Source organism: Schistocerca nitens, chromosome 3 (genome assembly GCF_023898315.1).
Source record: "Schistocerca nitens isolate TAMUIC-IGC-003100 chromosome 3, iqSchNite1.1, whole genome shotgun sequence".
NCBI classification, from domain to species: domain Eukaryota; kingdom Metazoa; phylum Arthropoda; class Insecta; order Orthoptera; family Acrididae; genus Schistocerca; species Schistocerca nitens.
This window is the reverse complement of record NC_064616.1, coordinates 111328799-111352512: the sequence shown is the minus strand read 5'-3', so window position 1 is coordinate 111352512 and position 23714 is coordinate 111328799.

Here is a 23714-nt window from a genome sequence, read left to right as displayed (position 1 = left end):
GTGTCACTTGAGGCAGACTGGCCAAAGTATCAAAAAAATGTGTATTTGGGTGAGCAACTAACAGGAATCACTATGACACTCATAGGGTAGCCAATGCCTCGTCACCAGCATAATCACATCAGCAACTTCAAGAAACCCCTGGCAAAAGTTACAATGACTCTTAAGATACACAACTAGTGGCGTAGCTATCAGGCAGACTGGAAAGAGTATCTAAAAAATGTGTATTTGGGTGAAGAGCTGGCAGGAATCTCTATGACTCTCTTGAGGTAGCCAATGCCTCGTCACCAGTAGAATCAAATGAGCATCTTCTAGAAACCCCTGGCAAAAGTAGCGATGTTTCTCTTAAGATACACAACTAGTGGCGTATCGCTTCAGGCACACTGGAAACAGTATCTAAAAAATGTGTATTTGTGTGAGCAACTGGCACGAAACACTGTGACTCTCTTAGGGTAGCCAATATCTCGTCACCAGTATAATCACAGCTTCAAAGTCAAGAAACCGCTGGCAAGAGTAACGATGTTTCTCTTAAGATACACAACTAGTGGCGTATCGCTTCAGGCAGACTGGCCACAGTATCTCAAAATGTGTATTTGGGTGAGCAACTGGCAGGAAGCACTATGACTCTCTTAAGGTAGCCAATGCTTCGTCACCAACATAATCCCATCTCCAACTTCAAGAAACCGCTTGCAAAGGTAACGAAGCTTCTCATAAGATACACAGCTAGTGGGGTGTCACTTGAGGCAGACTGGCCAAAGTATCAAAAAAATGTGTATTTGGGTAAGCAACTAGCAGGAATCACTATGACACTCATAGGGTAGCCAATGCGTCGTCACCAGCATAATCACATCAGCAACTTCAAGAAATCCCTGGCAAAAGTTACAATGACTCTTAAGATACACAACTAGTGGCGTAGCTATCAGTCAGACTGGAAAGAGTATCTAAAAAATGTGTATTTGGGTGAAGAACTGGCAGGAATCTCTATGACTCTCTTGAGGTAGCCAATGCCTCGTCACCAGCATAATCAAATCAGCAACTTCTAGAAACCCCTGGCAAAAGTAACGATGTTTCTCTTAAGATACACAACTAGTGGCGTATCGCTTCAGGCACACTGGAAACAGTATCTAAAAAATGTGTATTTGGGTGAGCAACTGGCACGAAAATGGTTCAAATGGTTCAAATGGCTCTGAGCACTATGGGACTCAACTGCTGTGGTCATTAGTCCCCTAGAACTTAGAACTACTTAAACCTAACTAACCTAAGGACAGCACACAACACCCAGCCATCACGTGGCACGAAACACTGTGACTCTCTTAGGGTAGCCAATATCTCGTTACCAGTATAATCACAGCTTCTAAGTCAAGAAACCGCTGGCAAGAGTAACGATGTTTCTCTTAAGATACACAACTAGTGGCGTATCGCTTCAGGCAGACTGGCCACAGTATCTCAAAATGTGTATTTGGGTGAGCAACTGGCAGGAAGCACTATGACTCTCTTAAGGTAGCCAATGCCTCGTCACCAACATAATCCCATCTCCAACTTCAAGAAACCGCTTGCAAAGGTAACGAAGCTTCTCATAAGATACACAGCTAGTGGGGTGTCACTTGAGGCAGACTGGCCAAAGTATCAAAAAAATGTGTATTTGGGTAAGCAACTAGCAGGAATCACTATGACACTCATAGGGTAGCCAATGCCTCGTCACCAGCATAATCACATCAGCAACTTCAAGAAACCCCTGGCAAAAGTTACAATGACTCTTAAGATACACAACTAGTGGCGTAGCTATCAGGCAGACTGGAAAGAGTATCTAAAAAATGTGTATTTGGGTGAGCAACTGGCACGAAAATGGTTCAAATGGTTCAAATGGCTCTGAGCACTATGGGACTCAACTGCTGTGGTCATTAGTCCCCTAGAACTTAGAACTACTTAAACCTAACTAACCTAAGGACAGCACACAACACCCAGCCATCACGTGGCACGAAACACTGTGACTCTCTTAGGGTAGCCAATATCTCGTCACCAGTATAATCACAGCTTCAAAGTCAAGAAACCGCTGGCAAGAGTAACGATGTTTCTCTTAAGATACACAACTAGTGGCGTATCGCTTCAGGCAGACTGGCCACAGTATCTCAAAATGTGTATTTGGGTGAGCAACTGGCAGGAAGCACTATGACTCTCTTAAGGTAGCCAATGCCTCGTCACCAACATAATCTCATCACCAACTTCAAGAAACCGCTTGCAAAGGTAACGAAGCTTCTCATAAGATACACAGCTAGTGGGGTGTCACTTGAGGCAGACTGGCCAAAGTATCAAAAAAATGTGTATTTGGGTGAGCAACTAACAGGAATCACTATGACACTCATAGGGTAGCCAATGCCTCGTCACCAGCATAATCACATCAGCAACTTCAAGAAACCCCTGGCAAAAGTTACAATGACTCTTAAGATACACAACTAGTGGCGTAGCTATCAGGCAGACTGGAAAGAGTATCTAAAAAATGTGTATTTGGGTGAAGAGCTGGCAGGAATCTCTATGACTCTCTTGAGGTAGCCAATGCCTCGTCACCAGTAGAATCAAATGAGCATCTTCTAGAAACCCCTGGCAAAAGTAGCGATGTTTCTCTTAAGATACACAACTAGTGGCGTATCGCTTCAGGCACACTGGAAACAGTATCTAAAAAATGTGTATTTGGGTGAGCAACTGGCACGAAAATGGTTCAAATGGTTCAAATGGCTTTGAGCACTATGGGACTCAACTGCTGTGGTCATTAGTCCCCTAGAACTTAGAACTACTTAAACCTAACTAACCTAAGGACAGTACACAACACCCAGCCATCACGTGGCACGCAACACTGTGACTCTCTTAGGGTAGCCAATATCTCGTCACCAGTATAATCACAGCTTCAAAGTCAAGAAACCGCTGGCAAGAGTAACGATGTTTCTCTTAAGATACACAACTAGTGGCGTATCGCTTCAGGCAGACTGGCCACAGTATCTCAAAATGTGTATTTGGGTGAGCAACTGGCAGGAAGCACTATGACTCTCTTAAGGTAGCCAATGCCTCGTCACCAACATAATCCCATCTCCAACTTCAAGAAACCGCTTGCAAAGGTAACGAAGCTTCTCATAAGATACACAGCTAGTGGGGTGTCACTTGAGGCAGACTGGCCAAAGTATCAAAAAAATGTGTATTTGGGTAAGCAACTAGCAGGAATCACTATGACACTCATAGGGTAGCCAATGCCTCGTCACCAGCATAATCACATCAGCAACTTCAAGAAACCCCTGGCAAAAGTTACAATGACTCTTAAGATACACAACTAGTGGCGTAGCTATCAGGCAGACTGGAAAGAGTATCTAAAAAATGTGTATTTGGGTGAGCAACTGGCACGAAAATGGTTCAAATGGTTCAAATGGCTCTGAGCACTATGGGACTCAACTGCTGTGGTCATTAGTCCCCTAGAACTTAGAACTACTTAAACCTAACTAACCTAAGGACAGCACACAACACCCAGCCATCACGTGGCACGAAACACTGTGACTCTCTTAGGGTAGCCAATATCTCGTCACCAGTATAATCACAGCTTCAAAGTCAAGAAACCGCTGGCAAGAGTAACGATGTTTCTCTTAAGATACACAACTAGTGGCGTATCGCTTCAGGCAGACTGGCCACAGTATCTCAAAATGTGTATTTGGGTGAGCAACTGGCAGGAAGCACTATGACTCTCTTAAGGTAGCCAATGCCTCGTCACCAACATAATCTCATCACCAACTTCAAGAAACCGCTTGCAAAGGTAACGAAGCTTCTCATAAGATACACAGCTAGTGGGGTGTCACTTGAGGCAGACTGGCCAAAGTATCAAAAAAATGTGTATTTGGGTGAGCAACTAACAGGAATCACTATGACACTCATAGGGTAGCCAATGCCTCGTCACCAGCATAATCACATCAGCAACTTCAAGAAACCCCTGGCAAAAGTTACAATGACTCTTAAGATACACAACTAGTGGCGTAGCTATCAGGCAGACTGGAAAGAGTATCTAAAAAATGTGTATTTGGGTGAAGAGCTGGCAGGAATCTCTATGACTCTCTTGAGGTAGCCAATGCCTCGTCACCAGTAGAATCAAATGAGCATCTTCTAGAAACCCCTGGCAAAAGTAGCGATGTTTCTCTTAAGATACACAACTAGTGGCGTATCGCTTCAGGCACACTGGAAACAGTATCTAAAAAATGTGTATTTGGGTGAGCAACTGGCACGAAAATGGTTCAAATGGTTCAAATGGCTTTGAGCACTATGGGACTCAACTGCTGTGGTCATTAGTCCCCTAGAACTTAGAACTACTTAAACCTAACTAACCTAAGGACAGTACACAACACCCAGCCATCACGTGGCACGCAACACTGTGACTCTCTTAGGGTAGCCAATATCTCGTCACCAGTATAATCACAGCTTCAAAGTCAAGAAACCGCTGGCAAGAGTAACGATGTTTCTCTTAAGATACACAACTAGTGGCGTATCGCTTCAGGCAGACTGGCCACAGTATCTCAAAATGTGTATTTGGGTGAGCAACTGGCAGGAAGCACTATGACTCTCTTAAGGTAGCCAATGCCTCGTCACCAACATAATCCCATCACCAACTTCAAGTAACCGCTTGCAAAGGTAACGAAGCTTCTCATAAGATACACAGCTAGTGGGGTGTCACTTGAGGCAGACTGGCCAAAGTATCAAAAAAATGTGTATTTGGGTGAGCAACTAGCAGGAATCACTATGACACTCATAGGGTAGCCAATGCCTCGTCACCAGCATAATCACATCAGCAACTTCAAGAAACCCCTGGCAAAAGTTACAATGACTCTTAAGATACACAACTAGTGGCGTAGCTATCAGGCAGACTGGAAAGAGTATCTAAAAAATGTGTATTTGGGTGAAGATCTGGCAGGAATCTCTATGACTCTCTTGAGGTAGCCAATGCCTCGTCACCAGCAGAATCAAATCAGCAACTTCTAGAAACCCCTGGCAAAAGTAACGATGTTTCTCTTAAGATACACAACTAGTGGCGTATCGCTTCAGGCACACTGGAAACAGTATCTAAAAAATGTGTATTTGGGTGAGCAACTGGCACGAAACACTGTGACTCTCTTAGGGTAGCCAATATCTCGTCACCAGTATAATCACAGCTTCAAAGTCAAGAAACCGCTGGCAAGAGTAACGATGTTTCTCTTAAGATACACAACTAGTGGCGTATCGCTTCAGGCAGACTGGCCACAGTATCTCAAAATGTGTATTTGGGTGAGCAACTGGCAGGAAGCACTATGACTCTCTTAAGGTAGCCAATGCCTCGTCACCAACATAATCCCATCACCAACTTCAAGTAACCGCTTGCAAAGGTAACGAAGCTTCTCATAAGATACACAGCTAGTGGGGTGTCACTTGAGGCAGACTGGCCAAAGTATCAAAAAAATGTGTATTTGGGTGAGCAACTAGCAGGAATCACTATGACACTCATAGGGTAGCCAATGCCTCGTCACCAGCATAATCACATCAGCAACTTCAAGAAACCCCTGGCAAAAGTTACAATGACTCTTAAGATACACAACTAGTGGCGTAGCTATCAGGCAGACTGGAAAGAGTATCTAAAAAATGTGTATTTGGGTGAAGAGCTGGCAGGAATCTCTATGACTCTCTTGAGGTAGCCAATGCCTCGTCACCAGTAGAATCAAATGAGCATCTTCTAGAAACCCCTGGCAAAAGTAGCGATGTTTCTCTTAAGATACACAACTAGTGGCGTATCGCTTCAGGCACACTGGAAACAGTATCTAAAAAATGTGTATTTGGGTGAGCAACTGGCACGAAAATGGTTCAAATGGTTCAAATGGCTTTGAGCACTATGGGACTCAACTGCTGTGGTCATTAGTCCCCTAGAACTTAGAACTACTTAAACCTAACTAACCTAAGGACAGTACACAACACCCAGCCATCACGTGGCACGCAACACTGTGACTCTCTTAGGGTAGCCAATATCTCGTCACCAGTATAATCACAGCTTCAAAGTCAAGAAACCGCTGGCAAGAGTAACGATGTTTCTCTTAAGATACACAACTAGTGGCGTATCGCTTCAGGCAGACTGGCCACAGTATCTCAAAATGTGTATTTGGGTGAGCAACTGGCAGGAAGCACTATGACTCTCTTAAGGTAGCCAATGCCTCGTCACCAACATAATCCCATCTCCAACTTCAAGAAACCGCTTGCAAAGGTAACGAAGCTTCTCATAAGATACACAGCTAGTGGGGTGTCACTTGAGGCAGACTGGCCAAAGTATCAAAAAAATGTGTATTTGGGTAAGCAACTAGCAGGAATCACTATGACACTCATAGGGTAGCCAATGCCTCGTCACCAGCATAATCACATCAGCAACTTCAAGAAACCCCTGGCAAAAGTTACAATGACTCTTAAGATACACAACTAGTGGCGTAGCTATCAGGCAGACTGGAAAGAGTATCTAAAAAATGTGTATTTGGGTGAGCAACTGGCACGAAAATGGTTCAAATGGTTCAAATGGCTCTGAGCACTATGGGACTCAACTGCTGTGGTCATTAGTCCCCTAGAACTTAGAACTACTTAAACCTAACTAACCTAAGGACAGCACACAACACCCAGCCATCACGTGGCACGAAACACTGTGACTCTCTTAGGGTAGCCAATATCTCGTCACCAGTATAATCACAGCTTCAAAGTCAAGAAACCGCTGGCAAGAGTAACGATGTTTCTCTTAAGATACACAACTAGTGGCGTATCGCTTCAGGCAGACTGGCCACAGTATCTCAAAATGTGTATTTGGGTGAGCAACTGGCAGGAAGCACTATGACTCTCTTAAGGTAGCCAATGCCTCGTCACCAACATAATCTCATCACCAACTTCAAGAAACCGCTTGCAAAGGTAACGAAGCTTCTCATAAGATACACAGCTAGTGGGGTGTCACTTGAGGCAGACTGGCCAAAGTATCAAAAAAATGTGTATTTGGGTGAGCAACTAACAGGAATCACTATGACACTCATAGGGTAGCCAATGCCTCGTCACCAGCATAATCACATCAGCAACTTCAAGAAACCCCTGGCAAAAGTTACAATGACTCTTAAGATACACAACTAGTGGCGTAGCTATCAGGCAGACTGGAAAGAGTATCTAAAAAATGTGTATTTGGGTGAAGAGCTGGCAGGAATCTCTATGACTCTCTTGAGGTAGCCAATGCCTCGTCACCAGTAGAATCAAATGAGCATCTTCTAGAAACCCCTGGCAAAAGTAGCGATGTTTCTCTTAAGATACACAACTAGTGGCGTATCGCTTCAGGCACACTGGAAACAGTATCTAAAAAATGTGTATTTGGGTGAGCAACTGGCACGAAAATGGTTCAAATGGTTCAAATGGCTTTGAGCACTATGGGACTCAACTGCTGTGGTCATTAGTCCCCTAGAACTTAGAACTACTTAAACCTAACTAACCTAAGGACAGTACACAACACCCAGCCATCACGTGGCACGCAACACTGTGACTCTCTTAGGGTAGCCAATATCTCGTCACCAGTATAATCACAGCTTCAAAGTCAAGAAACCGCTGGCAAGAGTAACGATGTTTCTCTTAAGATACACAACTAGTGGCGTATCGCTTCAGGCAGACTGGCCACAGTATCTCAAAATGTGTATTTGGGTGAGCAACTGGCAGGAAGCACTATGACTCTCTTAAGGTAGCCAATGCCTCGTCACCAACATAATCCCATCACCAACTTCAAGTAACCGCTTGCAAAGGTAACGAAGCTTCTCATAAGATACACAGCTAGTGGGGTGTCACTTGAGGCAGACTGGCCAAAGTATCAAAAAAATGTGTATTTGGGTGAGCAACTAGCAGGAATCACTATGACACTCATAGGGTAGCCAATGCCTCGTCACCAGCATAATCACATCAGCAACTTCAAGAAACCCCTGGCAAAAGTTACAATGACTCTTAAGATACACAACTAGTGGCGTAGCTATCAGGCAGACTGGAAAGAGTATCTAAAAAATGTGTATTTGGGTGAAGATCTGGCAGGAATCTCTATGACTCTCTTGAGGTAGCCAATGCCTCGTCACCAGCAGAATCAAATCAGCAACTTCTAGAAACCCCTGGCAAAAGTAACGATGTTTCTCTTAAGATACACAACTAGTGGCGTATCGCTTCAGGCACACTGGAAACAGTATCTAAAAAATGTGTATTTGGGTGAGCAACTGGCACGAAACACTGTGACTCTCTTAGGGTAGCCAATATCTCGTCACCAGTATAATCACAGCTTCAAAGTCAAGAAACCGCTGGCAAGAGTAACGATGTTTCTCTTAAGATACACAACTAGTGGCGTATCGCTTCAGGCAGACTGGCCACAGTATCTCAAAATGTGTATTTGGGTGAGCAACTGGCAGGAAGCACTATGACTCTCTTAAGGTAGCCAATGCCTCGTCACCAACATAATCCCATCACCAACTTCAAGTAACCGCTTGCAAAGGTAACGAAGCTTCTCATAAGATACACAGCTAGTGGGGTGTCACTTGAGGCAGACTGGCCAAAGTATCAAAAAAATGTGTATTTGGGTGAGCAACTAGCAGGAATCACTATGACACTCATAGGGTAGCCAATGCCTCGTCACCAGCATAATCACATCAGCAACTTCAAGAAACCCCTGGCAAAAGTTACAATGACTCTTAAGATACACAACTAGTGGCGTAGCTATCAGGCAGACTGGAAAGAGTATCTAAAAAATGTGTATTTGGGTGAAGATCTGGCAGGAATCTCTATGACTCTCTTGAGGTAGCCAATGCCTCGTCACCAGCAGAATCAAATCAGCAACTTCTAGAAACCCCTGGCAAAAGTAACGATGTTTCTCTTAAGATACACAACTAGTGGCGTATCGCTTCAGGCACACTGGAAACAGTATCTAAAAAATGTGTATTTGGGTGAGCAACTGGCACGAAAATGGTTCAAATGGTACAAATGGCTCTGAGCACTATGGGACTCAACTGCTGTGGTCATTAGTCCCCTAGAACTTAGAACTACTTAAACCTAACTAACCTAAGGACAGCACACAACACCCAGCCATCACGTGGCACGAAACACTGTGACTCTCTTAGGGTAGCCAATATCTCGTCACCAGTATAATCACAGCTTCAAAGTCAAGAAACCGCTGGCAAGAGTAACGATGTTTCTCTTAAGATACACAACTAGTGGCGTATCGCTTCAGGCAGACTGGCCACAGTATCTCAAAATGTGTATTTGGGTGAGCAACTGGCAGGAAGCACTATGACTCTCTTAAGGTAGCCAATGCCTCGTCACCAACATAATCTCATCACCAACTTCAAGAAACCGCTTGCAAAGGTAACGAAGCTTCTCATAAGATACACAGCTAGTGGGGTGTCACTTGAGGCAGACTGGCCAAAGTATCAAAAAAATGTGTATTTGGGTGAGCAACTAACAGGAATCACTATGACACTCATAGGGTAGCCAATGCCTCGTCACCAGCATAATCACATCAGCAACCTCAAGAAACCCCTGGCAAAAGTTACAATGACTCTTAAGATACACAACTAGTGTCGTAGCTATCAGGCAGACTGGAAAGAGTATCTAAAAAATGTGTATTTGGGTGAAGAGCTGGCAGGAATCTCTATGACTCTCTTGAGGTAGCCAATGCCTCGTCACCAGTAGAATCAAATCAGCATCTTCTAGAAACCCCTGGCAAAAGTAGCGATGTTTCTCTTAAGATACACTACTAGTGGCGTATCGCTTCAGGCACACTGGAAACAGTATCTAAAAAATGTGTATTTGTGTGAGCAACTGGCACGAAACACTGTGACTCTCTTAGGGTAGCCAATATCTCGTCACCAGTATAATCACAGCTTCAAAGTCAAGAAACCGCTGGCAAGAGTAACGATGTTTCTCTTAAGATACACAACTAGTGGCGTATCGCTTCAGGCAGACTGGCCACAGTATCTCAAAATGTGTATTTGGGTGAGCAACTGGCAGGAAGCACTATGACTCTCTTAAGGTAGCCAATGCCTCGTCACCAACATAATCTCATCACCAACTTCAAGAAACCGCTTGCAAAGGTAACGAAGCTTCTCATAAGATACACAGCTAGTGGGGTGTCACTTGAGGCAGACTGGCCAAAGTATCTAAAGAATGTGTATTTGGGTGAGCAACTAGCAGGAATCACTATGACACTCATAGGGTAGCCAATGCCTCGTCACCAGCATAATCACATCAGCAACTTCAAGAAACCCCTGGCAAAAGTTACAATGACTCTTAAGATACACAACTAGTGGCGTAGCTATCAGGCAGACTGGAAAGACTATCTAAAAAATGTGTATTTGGGCGAAGAACTGGCAGGAATCTCTATGACTCTCTTGAGGTAGCCAATGCCTCGTCACCAGTAGAATCAAATCAGCATCTTCTAGAAACCCCTGGCAAAAGATGCGATGTTTCTCTTAAGATACACAACTAGTGGCGTATCGCTTCAGGCACACTGGAAACAGTATCTAAAAAATGTGTATTTGGGTGAGCAACTGGCACGAAACACTGTGACTCTCTTAGGGTAGCCAATATCTCGTCACCAGTATAATCACAGCTTCAAAGTCAAGAAACCGCTGGCAAGAGTAACGATGTTTCTCTTAAGATACACAACTAGTGGCGTATCGCTTCAGGCAGACTGGCCACAGTATCTCAAAATGTGTATTTGGGTGAGCAACTGGCAGGAAGCACTATGACTCTCTTAAGGTAGCCAATGCCTTGTCACCAACATAATCCCATCACCAACTTCAAGAAACCGCTTGCAAAGGTAACGAAGCTTCTCATAAGATACACAGCTAGTGGGGTGTCACTTGAGGCAGACTGGCCAAAGTATCAAAAAAATGTGTATTTGGGTGAGCAACTAGCAGGAATCACTATGACACTCATAGGGTAGCCAATGCCTCGTCACCAGCATAATCACATCAGCAACCTCAAGAAACCCCTGGCAAAAGTTACAATGACTCTTAAGATACACAACTAGTGTCGTAGCTATCAGGCAGACTGGAAAGAGTATCTAAAAAATGTGTATTTGGGTGAAGAGCTGGCAGGAATCTCTATGACTCTCTTGAGGTAGCCAATGCCTCGTCACCAGTAGAATCAAATCAGCATCTTCTAGAAACCCCTGGCAAAAGTAGCGATGTTTCTCTTAAGATACACTACTAGTGGCGTATCGCTTCAGGCACACTGGAAACAGTATCTAAAAAATGTGTATTTGTGTGAGCAACTGGCACGAAACACTGTGACTCTCTTAGGGTAGCCAATATCTCGTCACCAGTATAATCACAGCTTCAAAGTCAAGAAACCGCTGGCAAGAGTAACGATGTTTCTCTTAAGATACACAACTAGTGGCGTATCGCTTCAGGCAGACTGGCCACAGTATCTCAAAATGTGTATTTGGGTGAGCAACTGGCAGGAAGCACTATGACTCTCTTAAGGTAGCCAATGCCTCGTCACCAACATAATCTCATCACCAACTTCAAGAAACCGCTTGCAAAGGTAACGAAGCTTCTCATAAGATACACAGCTAGTGGGGTGTCACTTGAGGCAGACTGGCCAAAGTATCTAAAGAATGTGTATTTGGGTGAGCAACTAGCAGGAATCACTATGACACTCATAGGGTAGCCAATGCCTCGTCACCAGCATAATCACATCAGCAACTTCAAGAAACCCCTGGCAAAAGTTACAATGACTCTTAAGATACACAACTAGTGGCGTAGCTATCAGGCAGACTGGAAAGACTATCTAAAAAATGTGTATTTGGGCGAAGAACTGGCAGGAATCTCTATGACTCTCTTGAGGTAGCCAATGCCTCGTCACCAGTAGAATCAAATCAGCATCTTCTAGAAACCCCTGGCAAAAGTTGCGATGTTTCTCTTAAGATACACAACTAGTGGCGTATCGCTTCAGGCACACTGGAAACAGTATCTAAAAAATGTGTATTTGGGTGAGCAACTGGCACGAAACACTGTGACTCTCTTAGGGTAGCCAATATCTCGTCACCAGTATAATCACAGCTTCAAAGTCAAGAAACCGCTGGCAAGAGTAACGATGTTTCTCTTAAGATACACAACTAGTGGCGTATCGCTTCAGGCAGACTGGCCACAGTATCTCAAAATGTGTATTTGGGTGAGCAACTGGCAGGAAGCACTATGACTCTCTTAAGGTAGCCAATGCCTTGTCACCAACATAATCCCATCACCAACTTCAAGAAACCGCTTGCAAAGGTAACGAAGCTTCTCATAAGATACACAGCTAGTGGGGTGTCACTTGAGGCAGACTGGCCAAAGTATCAAAAAAATGTGTATTTGGGTGAGCAACTAGCAGGAATCACTATGACACTCATAGGGTAGCCAATGCCTCGTCACCAGCATAATCACATCAGCAACTTCAAGAAACCCCTGGCAAAAGTTACAATGAGTCTTAAGATACACAACTAGTGGCGTAGCTATCAGGCAGACTGGAAAGAGTATCTAAAAAATGTGTATTTGGGTGAAGAACTGGCAGGAATCTCTATGACTCTCTTGAGGTAGCCAATGCCTCGTCACCAGCAGAATCAAATCAGCAACTTCTAGAAACCCCTGGCAAAAGTAACGATGTTTCTCTTAAGATACACAACTAGTGGCGTATCGCTTCAGGCACACTGGAAACAGTATCTAAAAAATGTGTATTTGGGTGAGCAACTGGCACGAAAATGGTTCAAATGGTTCAAATGGCTCTGTGCACTATGGGACACAACTGCAGTGGTCATTAGTCCCCTAGAACTTAGAACTACTTAAACCTAACTAACCTAAGGACAGCACACAACACCCAGCCATCACGTGGCACGAAACACTGTGACTCTCTTAGGGTAGCCAATATCTCGTCACCAGGTTAATCACAGCTTCAAAGTCAAGAAACCGCTGGCAAGAGTAACGATGTTTCTCTTAAGATACACAACTAGTGGCGTATCGCTTCAGGCAGACTGGCCACAGTATCTCAAAATGTGTATTTGGGTGAGCAACTGGCAGGAAGCACTATGACTCTCTTAAGGTAGCCAATGCCTCGTCACCAACATAATCTCATCACCAACTTCAAGAAACCGCTTGCAAAGGTAACGAAGCTTCTCATAAGATACACAGCTAGTGGGGTGTCACTTGAGGCAGACTGGCCAAAGTATCAAAAAAATGTGTATTTGGGTGAGCAACTAACAGGAATCACTATGACACTCATAGGGTAGCCAATGCCTCGTCACCAGCATAATCACATCAGCAACTTCAAGAAACCCCTGGCAAAAGTTACAATGACTCTTAAGATACACAACTAGTGTCGTAGCTATCAGGCAGACTGGAAAGAGTATCTAAAAAATGTGTATTTGGGTGAAGAGCTGGCAGGAATCTCTATGACTCTCTTGAGGTAGCCAATGCCTCGTCACCAGTAGAATCAAATCAGCATCTTCTAGAAACCCCTGGCAAAAGTAGCGATGATTCTCTTAAGATACACTACTAGTGGCGTATCGCTTCTGGCACACTGGAAACAGTATCTAAAAAATGTGTATTTGTGTGAGCAACTGGCACGAAACACTGTGACTCTCTTAGGGTAGCCAATATCTCGTCACCAGTATAATCACAGCTTCAAAGTCAAGAAACCGCTGGCAAGAGTAACGATGTTTCTCTTAAGATACACAACTAGTGGCGTATCGCTTCAGGCAGACTGGCCACAGTATCTCAAAATGTGTATTTGGGTGAGCAACTGGCAGGAAGCACTATGACTCTCTTAAGGTAGCCAATGCCTCGTCACCAACATAATCCCATCTCCAACTTCAAGAAACCGCTTGCAAAGGTAACGAAGCTTCTCATAAGATACACAGCTAGTGGGGTGTCACTTGAGGCAGACTGGCCAAAGTATCAAAAAAATGTGTATTTGGGTGAGCAACTAGCAGGAATCACTATGACACTCATAGGGTAGCCAATGCCTCGTCACCAGCATAATCACATCAGCAACTTCAAGAAACCCCTGGCAAAAGTTACAATGACTCTTAAGATACACAACTAGTGGCGTAGCTATCAGGCAGACTGGAAAGAGTATCTAAAAAATGTGTATTTGGGTGAAGAACTGGCAGGAATCTCTATGACTCTCTTGAGGTAGCCAATGCCTCGTCACCAGTAGAATCAAATCAGCATCTTCTAGAAACCCCTGGCAAAAGTAGCGATGTTTCTCTTAAGATACACAACTAGTGGCGTATCGCTTCAGGCACACTGGAACCAGTATCTAAAAAATGTGTATTTGGGGTAGCAACTGGCACGAAACACTGTGAATCTCTTAGGGTAGCCAATATCTCGTCACCAGTATAATCACAGCTTCAAAGTCAAGAAACCGCTGGCAAGAGTAACGATGTTTCTCTTAAGATACACAACTAGTGGCGTATCGCCTCAGGCAGACTGGCCACAGTATCTCAAAATGTGTATTTGGGTGAGCAACTGGCAGGAAGCACTATGACTCTCTTAAGGTAGCCAATGCTTCGTCACCAACATAATCCCATCTCCAACTTCAAGAAACCGCTTGCAAAGGTAACGAAGCTTCTCATAAGATACACAGCTAGTGGGGTGTCACTTGAGGCAGACTGGCCAAAGTATCAAAAAAATGTGTATTTGGGTAAGCAACTAGCAGGAATCACTATGACACTCATAGGGTAGCCAATGCCTCGTCACCAGCATAATCACATCAGCAACTTCAAGAAACCCCTGGCAAAAGTTACAATGACTCTTAAGATACACAACTAGTGGCGTAGCTATCAGGCAGACTGGAAAGAGTATCTAAAAAATGTGTATTTGGGTGAAGAACTGGCAGGAATCTCTATGACTCTCTTGAGGTAGCCAATGCCTCGTCACCAGCAGAATCAAATCAGCAACTTCTAGAAACCCCTGGCAAAAGTAACGATGTTTCTCTTAAGATACACAACTAGTGGCGTATCGCTTCAGGCACACTGGAAACAGTATCTAAAAAATGTGTATTTGGGTGAGCAACTGGCACGAAAATGGTTCAAATGGTTCAAATGGCTCTGAGCACTATGGGACTCAACTGCTGTGGTCATTAGTCCCCTAGAACTTAGAACTACTTAAACCTAACTAACCTAAGGACAGCACACAACACCCAGCCATCACGTGGCACGAAACACTGTGACTCTCTTAGGGTAGCCAATATCTCGTCACCAGTATAATCACAGCTTCAAAGTCAAGAAACCGCTGGCAAGAGTAACGATGTTTCTCGTAAGATACACAACTAGTGGCGTATCGCTTCAGGCAGACTGGCCACAGTATCTCAAAATGTGTATTTGGGTGAGCAACTGGCAGGAAGCACTATGACTCTCTTAAGGTAGCCAATGCCTCGTCACCAACATAATCCCATCTCCAACTTCAAGAAACCGCTTGCAAAGGTAACGAAGCTTCTCATAAGATACACAGCTAGTGGGGTGTCACTTGAGGCAGACTGGCCAAAGTATCAAAAGAATGTGTATTTGGGTGAGCAACTAGCAGGAATCACTATGACACTCATAGGGTAGCCAATGCCTCGTCACCAGCATAATCACATCAGCAACTTCAAGAAACCCCTGGCAAAAGTTACAATGACTCTTAAGATACACAACTAGTGGCGTAGCTATCAGGCAGACTGGAAAGAGTATCTAAAAAATGTGTATTTGGGTGAAGAACTGGCAGGAATCTCTATGACTCTCTTGAGGTAGCCAATGCCTCGTCACCAGTAGAATCAAATCAGCATCTTCTAGAAACCCCTGGCAAAAGTAGCGATGTTTCTCTTAAGATACACAACTAGTGGCGTATCGCTTCAGGCACACTGGAAACAGTATCTAAAAAATGTGTATTTGGGGTAGCAACTGGCACGAAACACTGTGACTCTCTTAGGGTAGCCAATATCTCGTCACCAGTATAATCACAGCTTCAAAGTCAAGAAACCGCTGGCAAGAGTAACGATGTTTCTCTTAAGATACACAACTAGTGGCGTATCGCTTCAGGCAGACTGGCCACAGTATCTCAAAATGTGTATTTGGGTGAGCAACTGGCAGGAAGCACTATGACTCTCTTAAGGTAGCCAATGCCTCGTCACCAACATAATCCCATCACCAACTTTAAGAAACCGCTTGCAAAGGTAACGAAGCTTCTCATAAGATACACAGCTAGTGGGGTGTCACTTGAGGCAGACTGGCCAAAGTATCAAAAAAATGTGTATTTGGGTGAGCAACTAGCAGGAATCACTATGACACTCATAGGGTAGCCAATGCCTCGTCACCAGCATAATCACATCAGCAACTTCAAGAAACCCCTGGCAAAAGTTACAATGACTCTTAAGATACACAACTAGTGGCGTAGCTATCAGGCAGACTGGAAGAGTATCTAAAAAATGTGTATTTGGGTGAAGAACTGGCAGGAATCTCTATGACTCTCTTGAGGTAGCCAATGCCTCGTCACCAGTAGAATCAAATCAGCATCTTCTAGAAACCCCTGGCAAAAGTAACGATGTTTCTCTTAAGATACACAACTAGTGGCGTATCGCTTCAGGCAGACTGGCCACAGTATCTCAAAATGTGTATTTTGGTGAGCATCTGGCAGAAAGCACTATGACTCTCTTAAGGTAGCCAATGCCTCGTCACCAACATAATCCCATCACCAACTTCAAGAAACCGCTTGCAAAGGTAACGAAGCTTCTCATAAGATACACAGCTAGTGGGGTGTCACTTGAGGCAGACTGGCCAAAGTATCAAAAAAATGTGTATTTGAGTGAGCAACTAGCAGGAATCACTATGACACTCATAGGGTAGCCAATGCCTCGTCACCAGCATAATCACATCAGCAACTTCTAGAAACCCCTGGCAAAAGTAACGATGTTTCTCTTAAGATACACAACTAGTGGCGTATCGCTTCAGGCACACTGGAAACAGTATCTAGAAAATGTGTATTTGGGTGAGCAACTGGCACGAAACACTGTGACTCTCTTAGGGTAGCCAATATCTCGTCACCAGTATAATCACAGCTTCAAAGTCAAGAAACCGCTGGCAAGAGTAACGATGTTTCTCTTAAGATACAAAACTAGTGGCGTATCGCTTCAGGCAGACTGGCCACAGTATCTCAAAATTTGTATTTGGGTGAGCAACTGGCAGGAAGCACTATCACTCTCTTAAGGTAGCCAATGCCTCGTCACCAACATAATCCCATCACCAACTTAAAGAAACCGCTTGCAAAGGTAACGAAGCTTCTCATAAGATACACAGCTAGTGGGGTGTCACTTGAGGCAGACTGGCCAAAGTATCAAAAAATGTGTATTTGGGTGAGCAACTAGCAGGAATCACTATGACACTCATAGGGTAGCCAATGCCTCGTCACCAGCATAATCACATCAGCAACTTCAAGAAACCCCTGGCAAAAGTTACAATGACTCTTAAGATACACAACTAGTGGCGTAGCTATCAGGCAGACTGGAAATAGTATCTAAAAATGTGTATTTGGGTGAAGAACTGGCAGGAATCTCTATGACTCTCTTGAGGTAGCCAATGCCTCGTCACCAGTAGAATCAAATCAGCATCTTCTAGAAACCCCTTGGCAAAAGTAGCGATGTTTCTCTTAAGATACACAACTAGTGGCGTATCGCTTCAGGCACACTGGAAACAGTATCTAAAAAATGTGTATTTGGGTGAGCAACTGGCACGAAACACTGTGACTCTCTTAGGGTAGCCAATATCTCGTCACCAGTATAATCACAGCTTCAAAGTCAAGAAACCGCTGGCAAGAGTAACGATGTTTCTCTTAAGATACACAACTAGTGGCGTATCGCTTCAGGCAGTCTGGCCACAGTATCTCAAAATGTGTATTTGGGTGAGCAACTGGCAGGAAGCACTATGACTCTCTTAAGGTAGCCAATGCCTCGTCACCAACATAAACCCATCACCAACTTCAAGAAACCGCTTGCAAAGGGAACGAAGCTTCTCATAAGATACACAGCTAGTAGGGTGTCACTTGAGGCAGACTGGCCAAAGTATCAAAAAAATGTGTATTTGGGTGAGCAACTAGCAGGAATCACTATGACACTCATAGGGTAGCCAATGCCTCGTCACCAGCATAATCACATCAGCAACTTCAAGAAACCCCTGGCAAAAGTTACAATGACTCTTAAGATACACAACTAGTGGCGTAGCTATCAGGCAGACTGGAAAGAGTATCTAAAAAATGTGTATTTGGGTGAAGAACTGGCAGGAATCTCTATGACTCTCTTGAGGTAGCCAATGCCTCGTCACCAGTAGAATCAAATCAGCATCTTCTAGAAACCCCTGGCAAAAGTAGCGATGTTTCTCTTAAGATACACAACTAGTGGCGTATCGCTTCATGCACACTGGAAACAGTATCTAAAAAATGTGTATTTGGGTGAGCAACTGGCACGAAACACTGTGGCTCTCTTAGGGTAGCCAATATCTCGTCACCAGTATAATCACAGCTTCAAAGTCAAGAAACCGCTGGCAAGAGTAACGATGTTTCTCTTAAGATACACAACTAGTGGCGTATCGCCTCAGGCAGACTGGCCAAAGTATCTCAAAATGTGTATTTGGGTGAGCAACTGGCAGGAAGCACTATGACTCTCTTAAGGTAGCCAATGCCTCGTCACCAACATAATCCCATCACCAACTTCAAGAAACCGCTTGCAAAGGTAACGAAGCTTCTCATAAGATACACAGCTAGTGGGGTGTCACTTGAGGCAGACTGGCCAAAGTATCAAAAAAATGTGTATTTGGGTGAGCAACTAGCAGGAATCACTATGACACTCATGCCTCGTCACCAGCATAATCACATCAGCAACTTCAAGAAACCCCTGGCAAAAGTTACAATGACTCTTAAGATACACAACTAGTGGCGTAGCTATCAGGCAGACTGGAAAGAGTATCTAAAAAATGTGTATTTGGGTGAAGAACTGGCAGGAATCTCTATGACTCTCTTGAGGTAGCCAATGCCTCGTCACCAGTAGAATCAAATCAGCAACTTCTAGAAACCCCTGGCAAAAGTAGCGATGTTTCTCTTAAGATACACAACTAGTGGCGTATCGCTTCAGTCACACTGGAAACAGTATCTAAAAAATGTGTATTTGGGTGAGCAACTGGCACGAAACACTGTGACTCTCTTAGGGTAGCCAATATCTCGTCACCAGTATAATCACAGCTTCAAAGTCAAGAAACCGCTGGCAAGAGTAACGATGTTTCTCTTAAGATACACAACTAGTGGCGTATCGCTTCAGGCAGACTGGCCACAGTATCTCAAAATGTGTATTTGGGTGAGCAACTGGCAGAAAGCACTATGACTCTCTTAAGGTAGCCAATGCCTCGTCACCAACATAATCCCATCACCAACTTCAAGAAACCGCTTGCAAAGGTAACGAAGCTTCTCATAAGATACACAGCTGGTGGGGTGTCACTTAAGGCAGACTGGCCAAAGTATCAAAAAAATGTGTATTTGAGTGAGCAAATGGCAGGAATCACTATGACACTCATAGGGTAGCCAATGCCTCGTCACCAGCATAATCACATCAGCAACTTCAAGAAACCCCTGGCAAAAGTAACAATGACTCTTAAGATACACAACTAGTGGCGTAGCTATCAGGCAGACTGGAAAGAGTATCTAAAAAATGTGTATTTGGGTGAAGAACTGGCAGGAATCTCTATGACTCTCTTGAGGTAGCCAATGCCTCGTCACCAGTAGAATCAAATCAGCATCTTCTAGAAACCCCTGGCAAAAGTAGCGATGTTTCTCTTAAGATACACAACTAGTGGCGTATCGCTTCAGGCACACTGGAAACAGTATGTAAAAAATGTGTATTTGGGTGAGCAACTGGCACGAAACACTGTGGCTCTCTTAGGGTAGCCAATATCTCGTCACCAGTATAATCACAGCTTCAAAGTCAAGAAACCGCTGGCAAGAGTAACGATGTTTCTCTTAAGATACACAACTAGTGGCGTATCGCCTCAGGCAGACTGGCCAAAGTATCTCAAAATGTGTATTTGGGTGAGCAACTGGCAGGAAGCACTATGACTCTCTTAAGGTAGCCAATGCCTCGTCACCAACATAATCCCATCACCAACTTCAAGAAACCGCTTGCAAAGGTAACGAAGCTTCTCATAAGATACACAGCTAGTGGGGTGTCACTTGAGGCAGACTGGCCAAAGTATCAAAAAAATGTGTATTTGGGTGAGCAACTAGCAGGAATCACTATGACACTCATAGGGTAGCCAATGCCTCGTCACCAGCATAATCACATCAGCAACTTCAAGAAACCCCTGGCAAAAGTTACAATGACTCTTAAGATACACAACTAGTGGCGTAGCTATCAGGCAGACTGGAAAGAGTATCTAAAAAATGTGTATTTGGGTGAAGAACTGGCAGGAATCTCTATGACTCTCTTGAGGTAGCCAATGCCTCGTCACCAGTAGAATCAAATCAGCATCTTCTAGAAACCCCTGGCAAAAGTAGCGATGTTTCTCTTAAGATACACAACTAGTGGCGTATCGCTTCAGGCACACTGGAAACAGTATCTAAAAAATGTGTAATTGTGTGAGCAACTGGCACGAAACACTGTGACTCTCTTAGGGTAGCCAATATCTCGTCACCAGTATAATCACAGCTTCAAAGTCAAGAAACCGCTGGCAAGAGTAACGATGTTTCTCTTAAGATACACAACTAGTGGCGTATCGCTTCAGGCAGACTGGCCACAGTATCTCAAAATGTGTATTTGGGTGAGCAACTGGCAGGAAGCACTATGACTCTCTTAAGGTAGCCAATGCCTCGTCACCAACATAATCCCATCACCAACTTCAAGAAACCGCTTGCAAAGGTAACGAAGCTTCTCATAAGATACACAGCTAGTGGGGTGTCACTTGAGGCAGACTGGCCAAAGTATCTAAAAAATGTGTATTTGGGTGAGCAACTGGCACGAAACACTGTGACTCTCTTAGGGTAGCCAATATCTCGTCACCAGTATAATCACAGCTTCAAAGTCAAGAAACCGCTGGCAAGAGTAACGATGTTTCTCTTAAGATACACAACTAGTGGCGTATCGCTTCAGGCAGACTGGCCACAGTATCTCAAAATGTGTATTTGGGTGAGCAACTGGCAGAAAGCACTATGACTCTCTTAAGGTAGCCAATGCCTCGTCACCAACATAATCCCATCACCAACTTCAAGAAACCGCTTGCAAAGGTAACGAAGCTTCTCATAAGATACACAGCTGGTGGGGTGTCACTTAAGGCAGACTGGCCAAAGTATCAAAAAAATGTGTATTTGAGTGAGCAAATGGCAGGAATCACTATGACACTCATAGGGTAGCCAATGCCTCGTCACCAGCATAATCACATCAGCAACTTCAAGAAACCCCTGGCAAAAGTAACAATGACTCTTAAGATACACAACTAGTGGCGTAGCTATCAGGCAGACTGGAAAGAGTATCTAAAAAATGTGTATTTGGGTGAAGAACTGGCAGGAATCTCTATGACTCTCTTGAGGTAGCCAATGCCTCGTCACCAGTAGAATCAAATCAGCATCTTCTAGAAACCCCTGGCAAAAGTAGCGATGTTTCTCTTAAGATACACAACTAGTGGCGTATCGCTTCAGGCACACTGGAAACAGTATGTAAAAAATGTGTATTTGGGTGAGCAACTGGCACGAAACACTGTGGCTCTCTTAGGGTAGCCAATATCTCGTCACCAGTATAATCACAGCTTCAAAGTCAAGAAACCGCTGGCAAGAGTAACGATGTTTCTCTTAAGATACACAACTAGTGGCGTATCGCCTCAGGCAGACTGGCCAAAGTATCTCAAAATGTGTATTTGGGTGAGCAACTGGCAGGAAGCACTATGACTCTCTTAAGGTAGCCAATGCCTCGTCACCAACATAATCCCATCACCAACTTCAAGAAACCGCTTGCAAAGGTAACGAAGCTTCTCATAAGATACACAGCTAGTGGGGTGTCACTTGAGGCAGACTGGCCAAAGTATCAAAAAAATGTGTATTTGGGTGAGCAACTAGCAGGAATCACTATGACACTCATAGGGTAGCCAATGCCTCGTCACCAGCATAATCACATCAGCAACTTCAAGAAACCCCTGGCAAAAGTTACAATGACTCTTAAGATACACAACTAGTGGCGTAGCTATCAGGCAGACTGGAAAGAGTATCTAAAAAATGTGTATTTGGGTGAAGAACTGGCAGGAATCTCTATGACTCTCTTGAGGTAGCCAATGCCTCGTCACCAGTAGAATCAAATCAGCATCTTCTAGAAACCCCTGGCAAAAGTAGCGATGTTTCTCTTAAGATACACAACTAGTGGCGTATCGCTTCAGGCACACTGGAAACAGTATCTAAAAAATGTGTAATTGTGTGAGCAACTGGCACGAAACACTGTGACTCTCTTAGGGTAGCCAATATCTCGTCACCAGTATAATCACAGCTTCAAAGTCAAGAAACCGCTGGCAAGAGTAACGATGTTTCTCTTAAGATACACAACTAGTGGCGTATCGCTTCAGGCAGACTGGCCACAGTATCTCAAAATGTGTATTTGGGTGAGCAACTGGCAGGAAGCACTATGACTCTCTTAAGGTAGCCAATGCCTCGTCACCAACATAATCCCATCACCAACTTCAAGAAACCGCTTGCAAAGGTAACGAAGCTTCTCATAAGATACACAGCTAGTGGGGTGTCACTTGAGGCAGACTGGCCAAAGTATCAAAAAAATGTGTATTTGGGTGAGCAACTAGCAGGAATCACTATGACACTCATAGGGTAGCCAATGCCTCGTCACCAGCATAATCACATCAGCAACTTCAAGAAACCCCTGGCAAAAGTTACAATGACTCTTAAGATACACAACTAGTGGCGTAGCTATCAGGCAGACTGGAAAGAGTATCTAAAAAATGTGTATTTGGGTGAAGAACTGGCAGGAATCTCTATGACTCTCTTGAGGAAGCCAATGCCTCGTCACCAGTAGAATAAAATCAGCATCTTCTAGAAACCCCTGGCAAAAGTAGCGATGTTTCTCTTAAGATACACAACTAGTGGCGTATCGCTTCAGGCACACTGGAAACAGTATCTAAAAAATGTGTATTTGGGTGAGCAACTGGCACGAAACACTGTGGCTCTCTTAGGGTAGCCAATATCTCGTCACCAGTATAATCACAGCTTCAAAGTCAAGAAACCGCTGGCAAGAGTAACGATGTTTCTCTTAAGATACACAACTAGTGGCGTATCGCTTCAGGCAGACTGGCCACAGTATCTCAAAATGTGTATTTGGGTGAGCAACTGGCAGGAAGCACTATGACTCTCTTAAGGTAGCCAATGCCTCGTCACCAACATAATCCCATCCCCAACTTCAAGAAACCGCTTGCAAAGGTAACGAAGCTTCTCATAAGATACACAGCTAGTGGGGTGTCACTTGAGGCAGACTGGCCAAAGTATCAAAAAAATGTGTATTTGGGTGAGCAACTAGCAGGAATCACTATGACACTCATAGGGTAGCCAATGCCTCGTCACCAGCATAATCACATCAGCAACTTCAAGAAACCCCTGGCAAAAGTTACAATGACTCTTAAGATACACAACTAGTGGCGTAGCTAT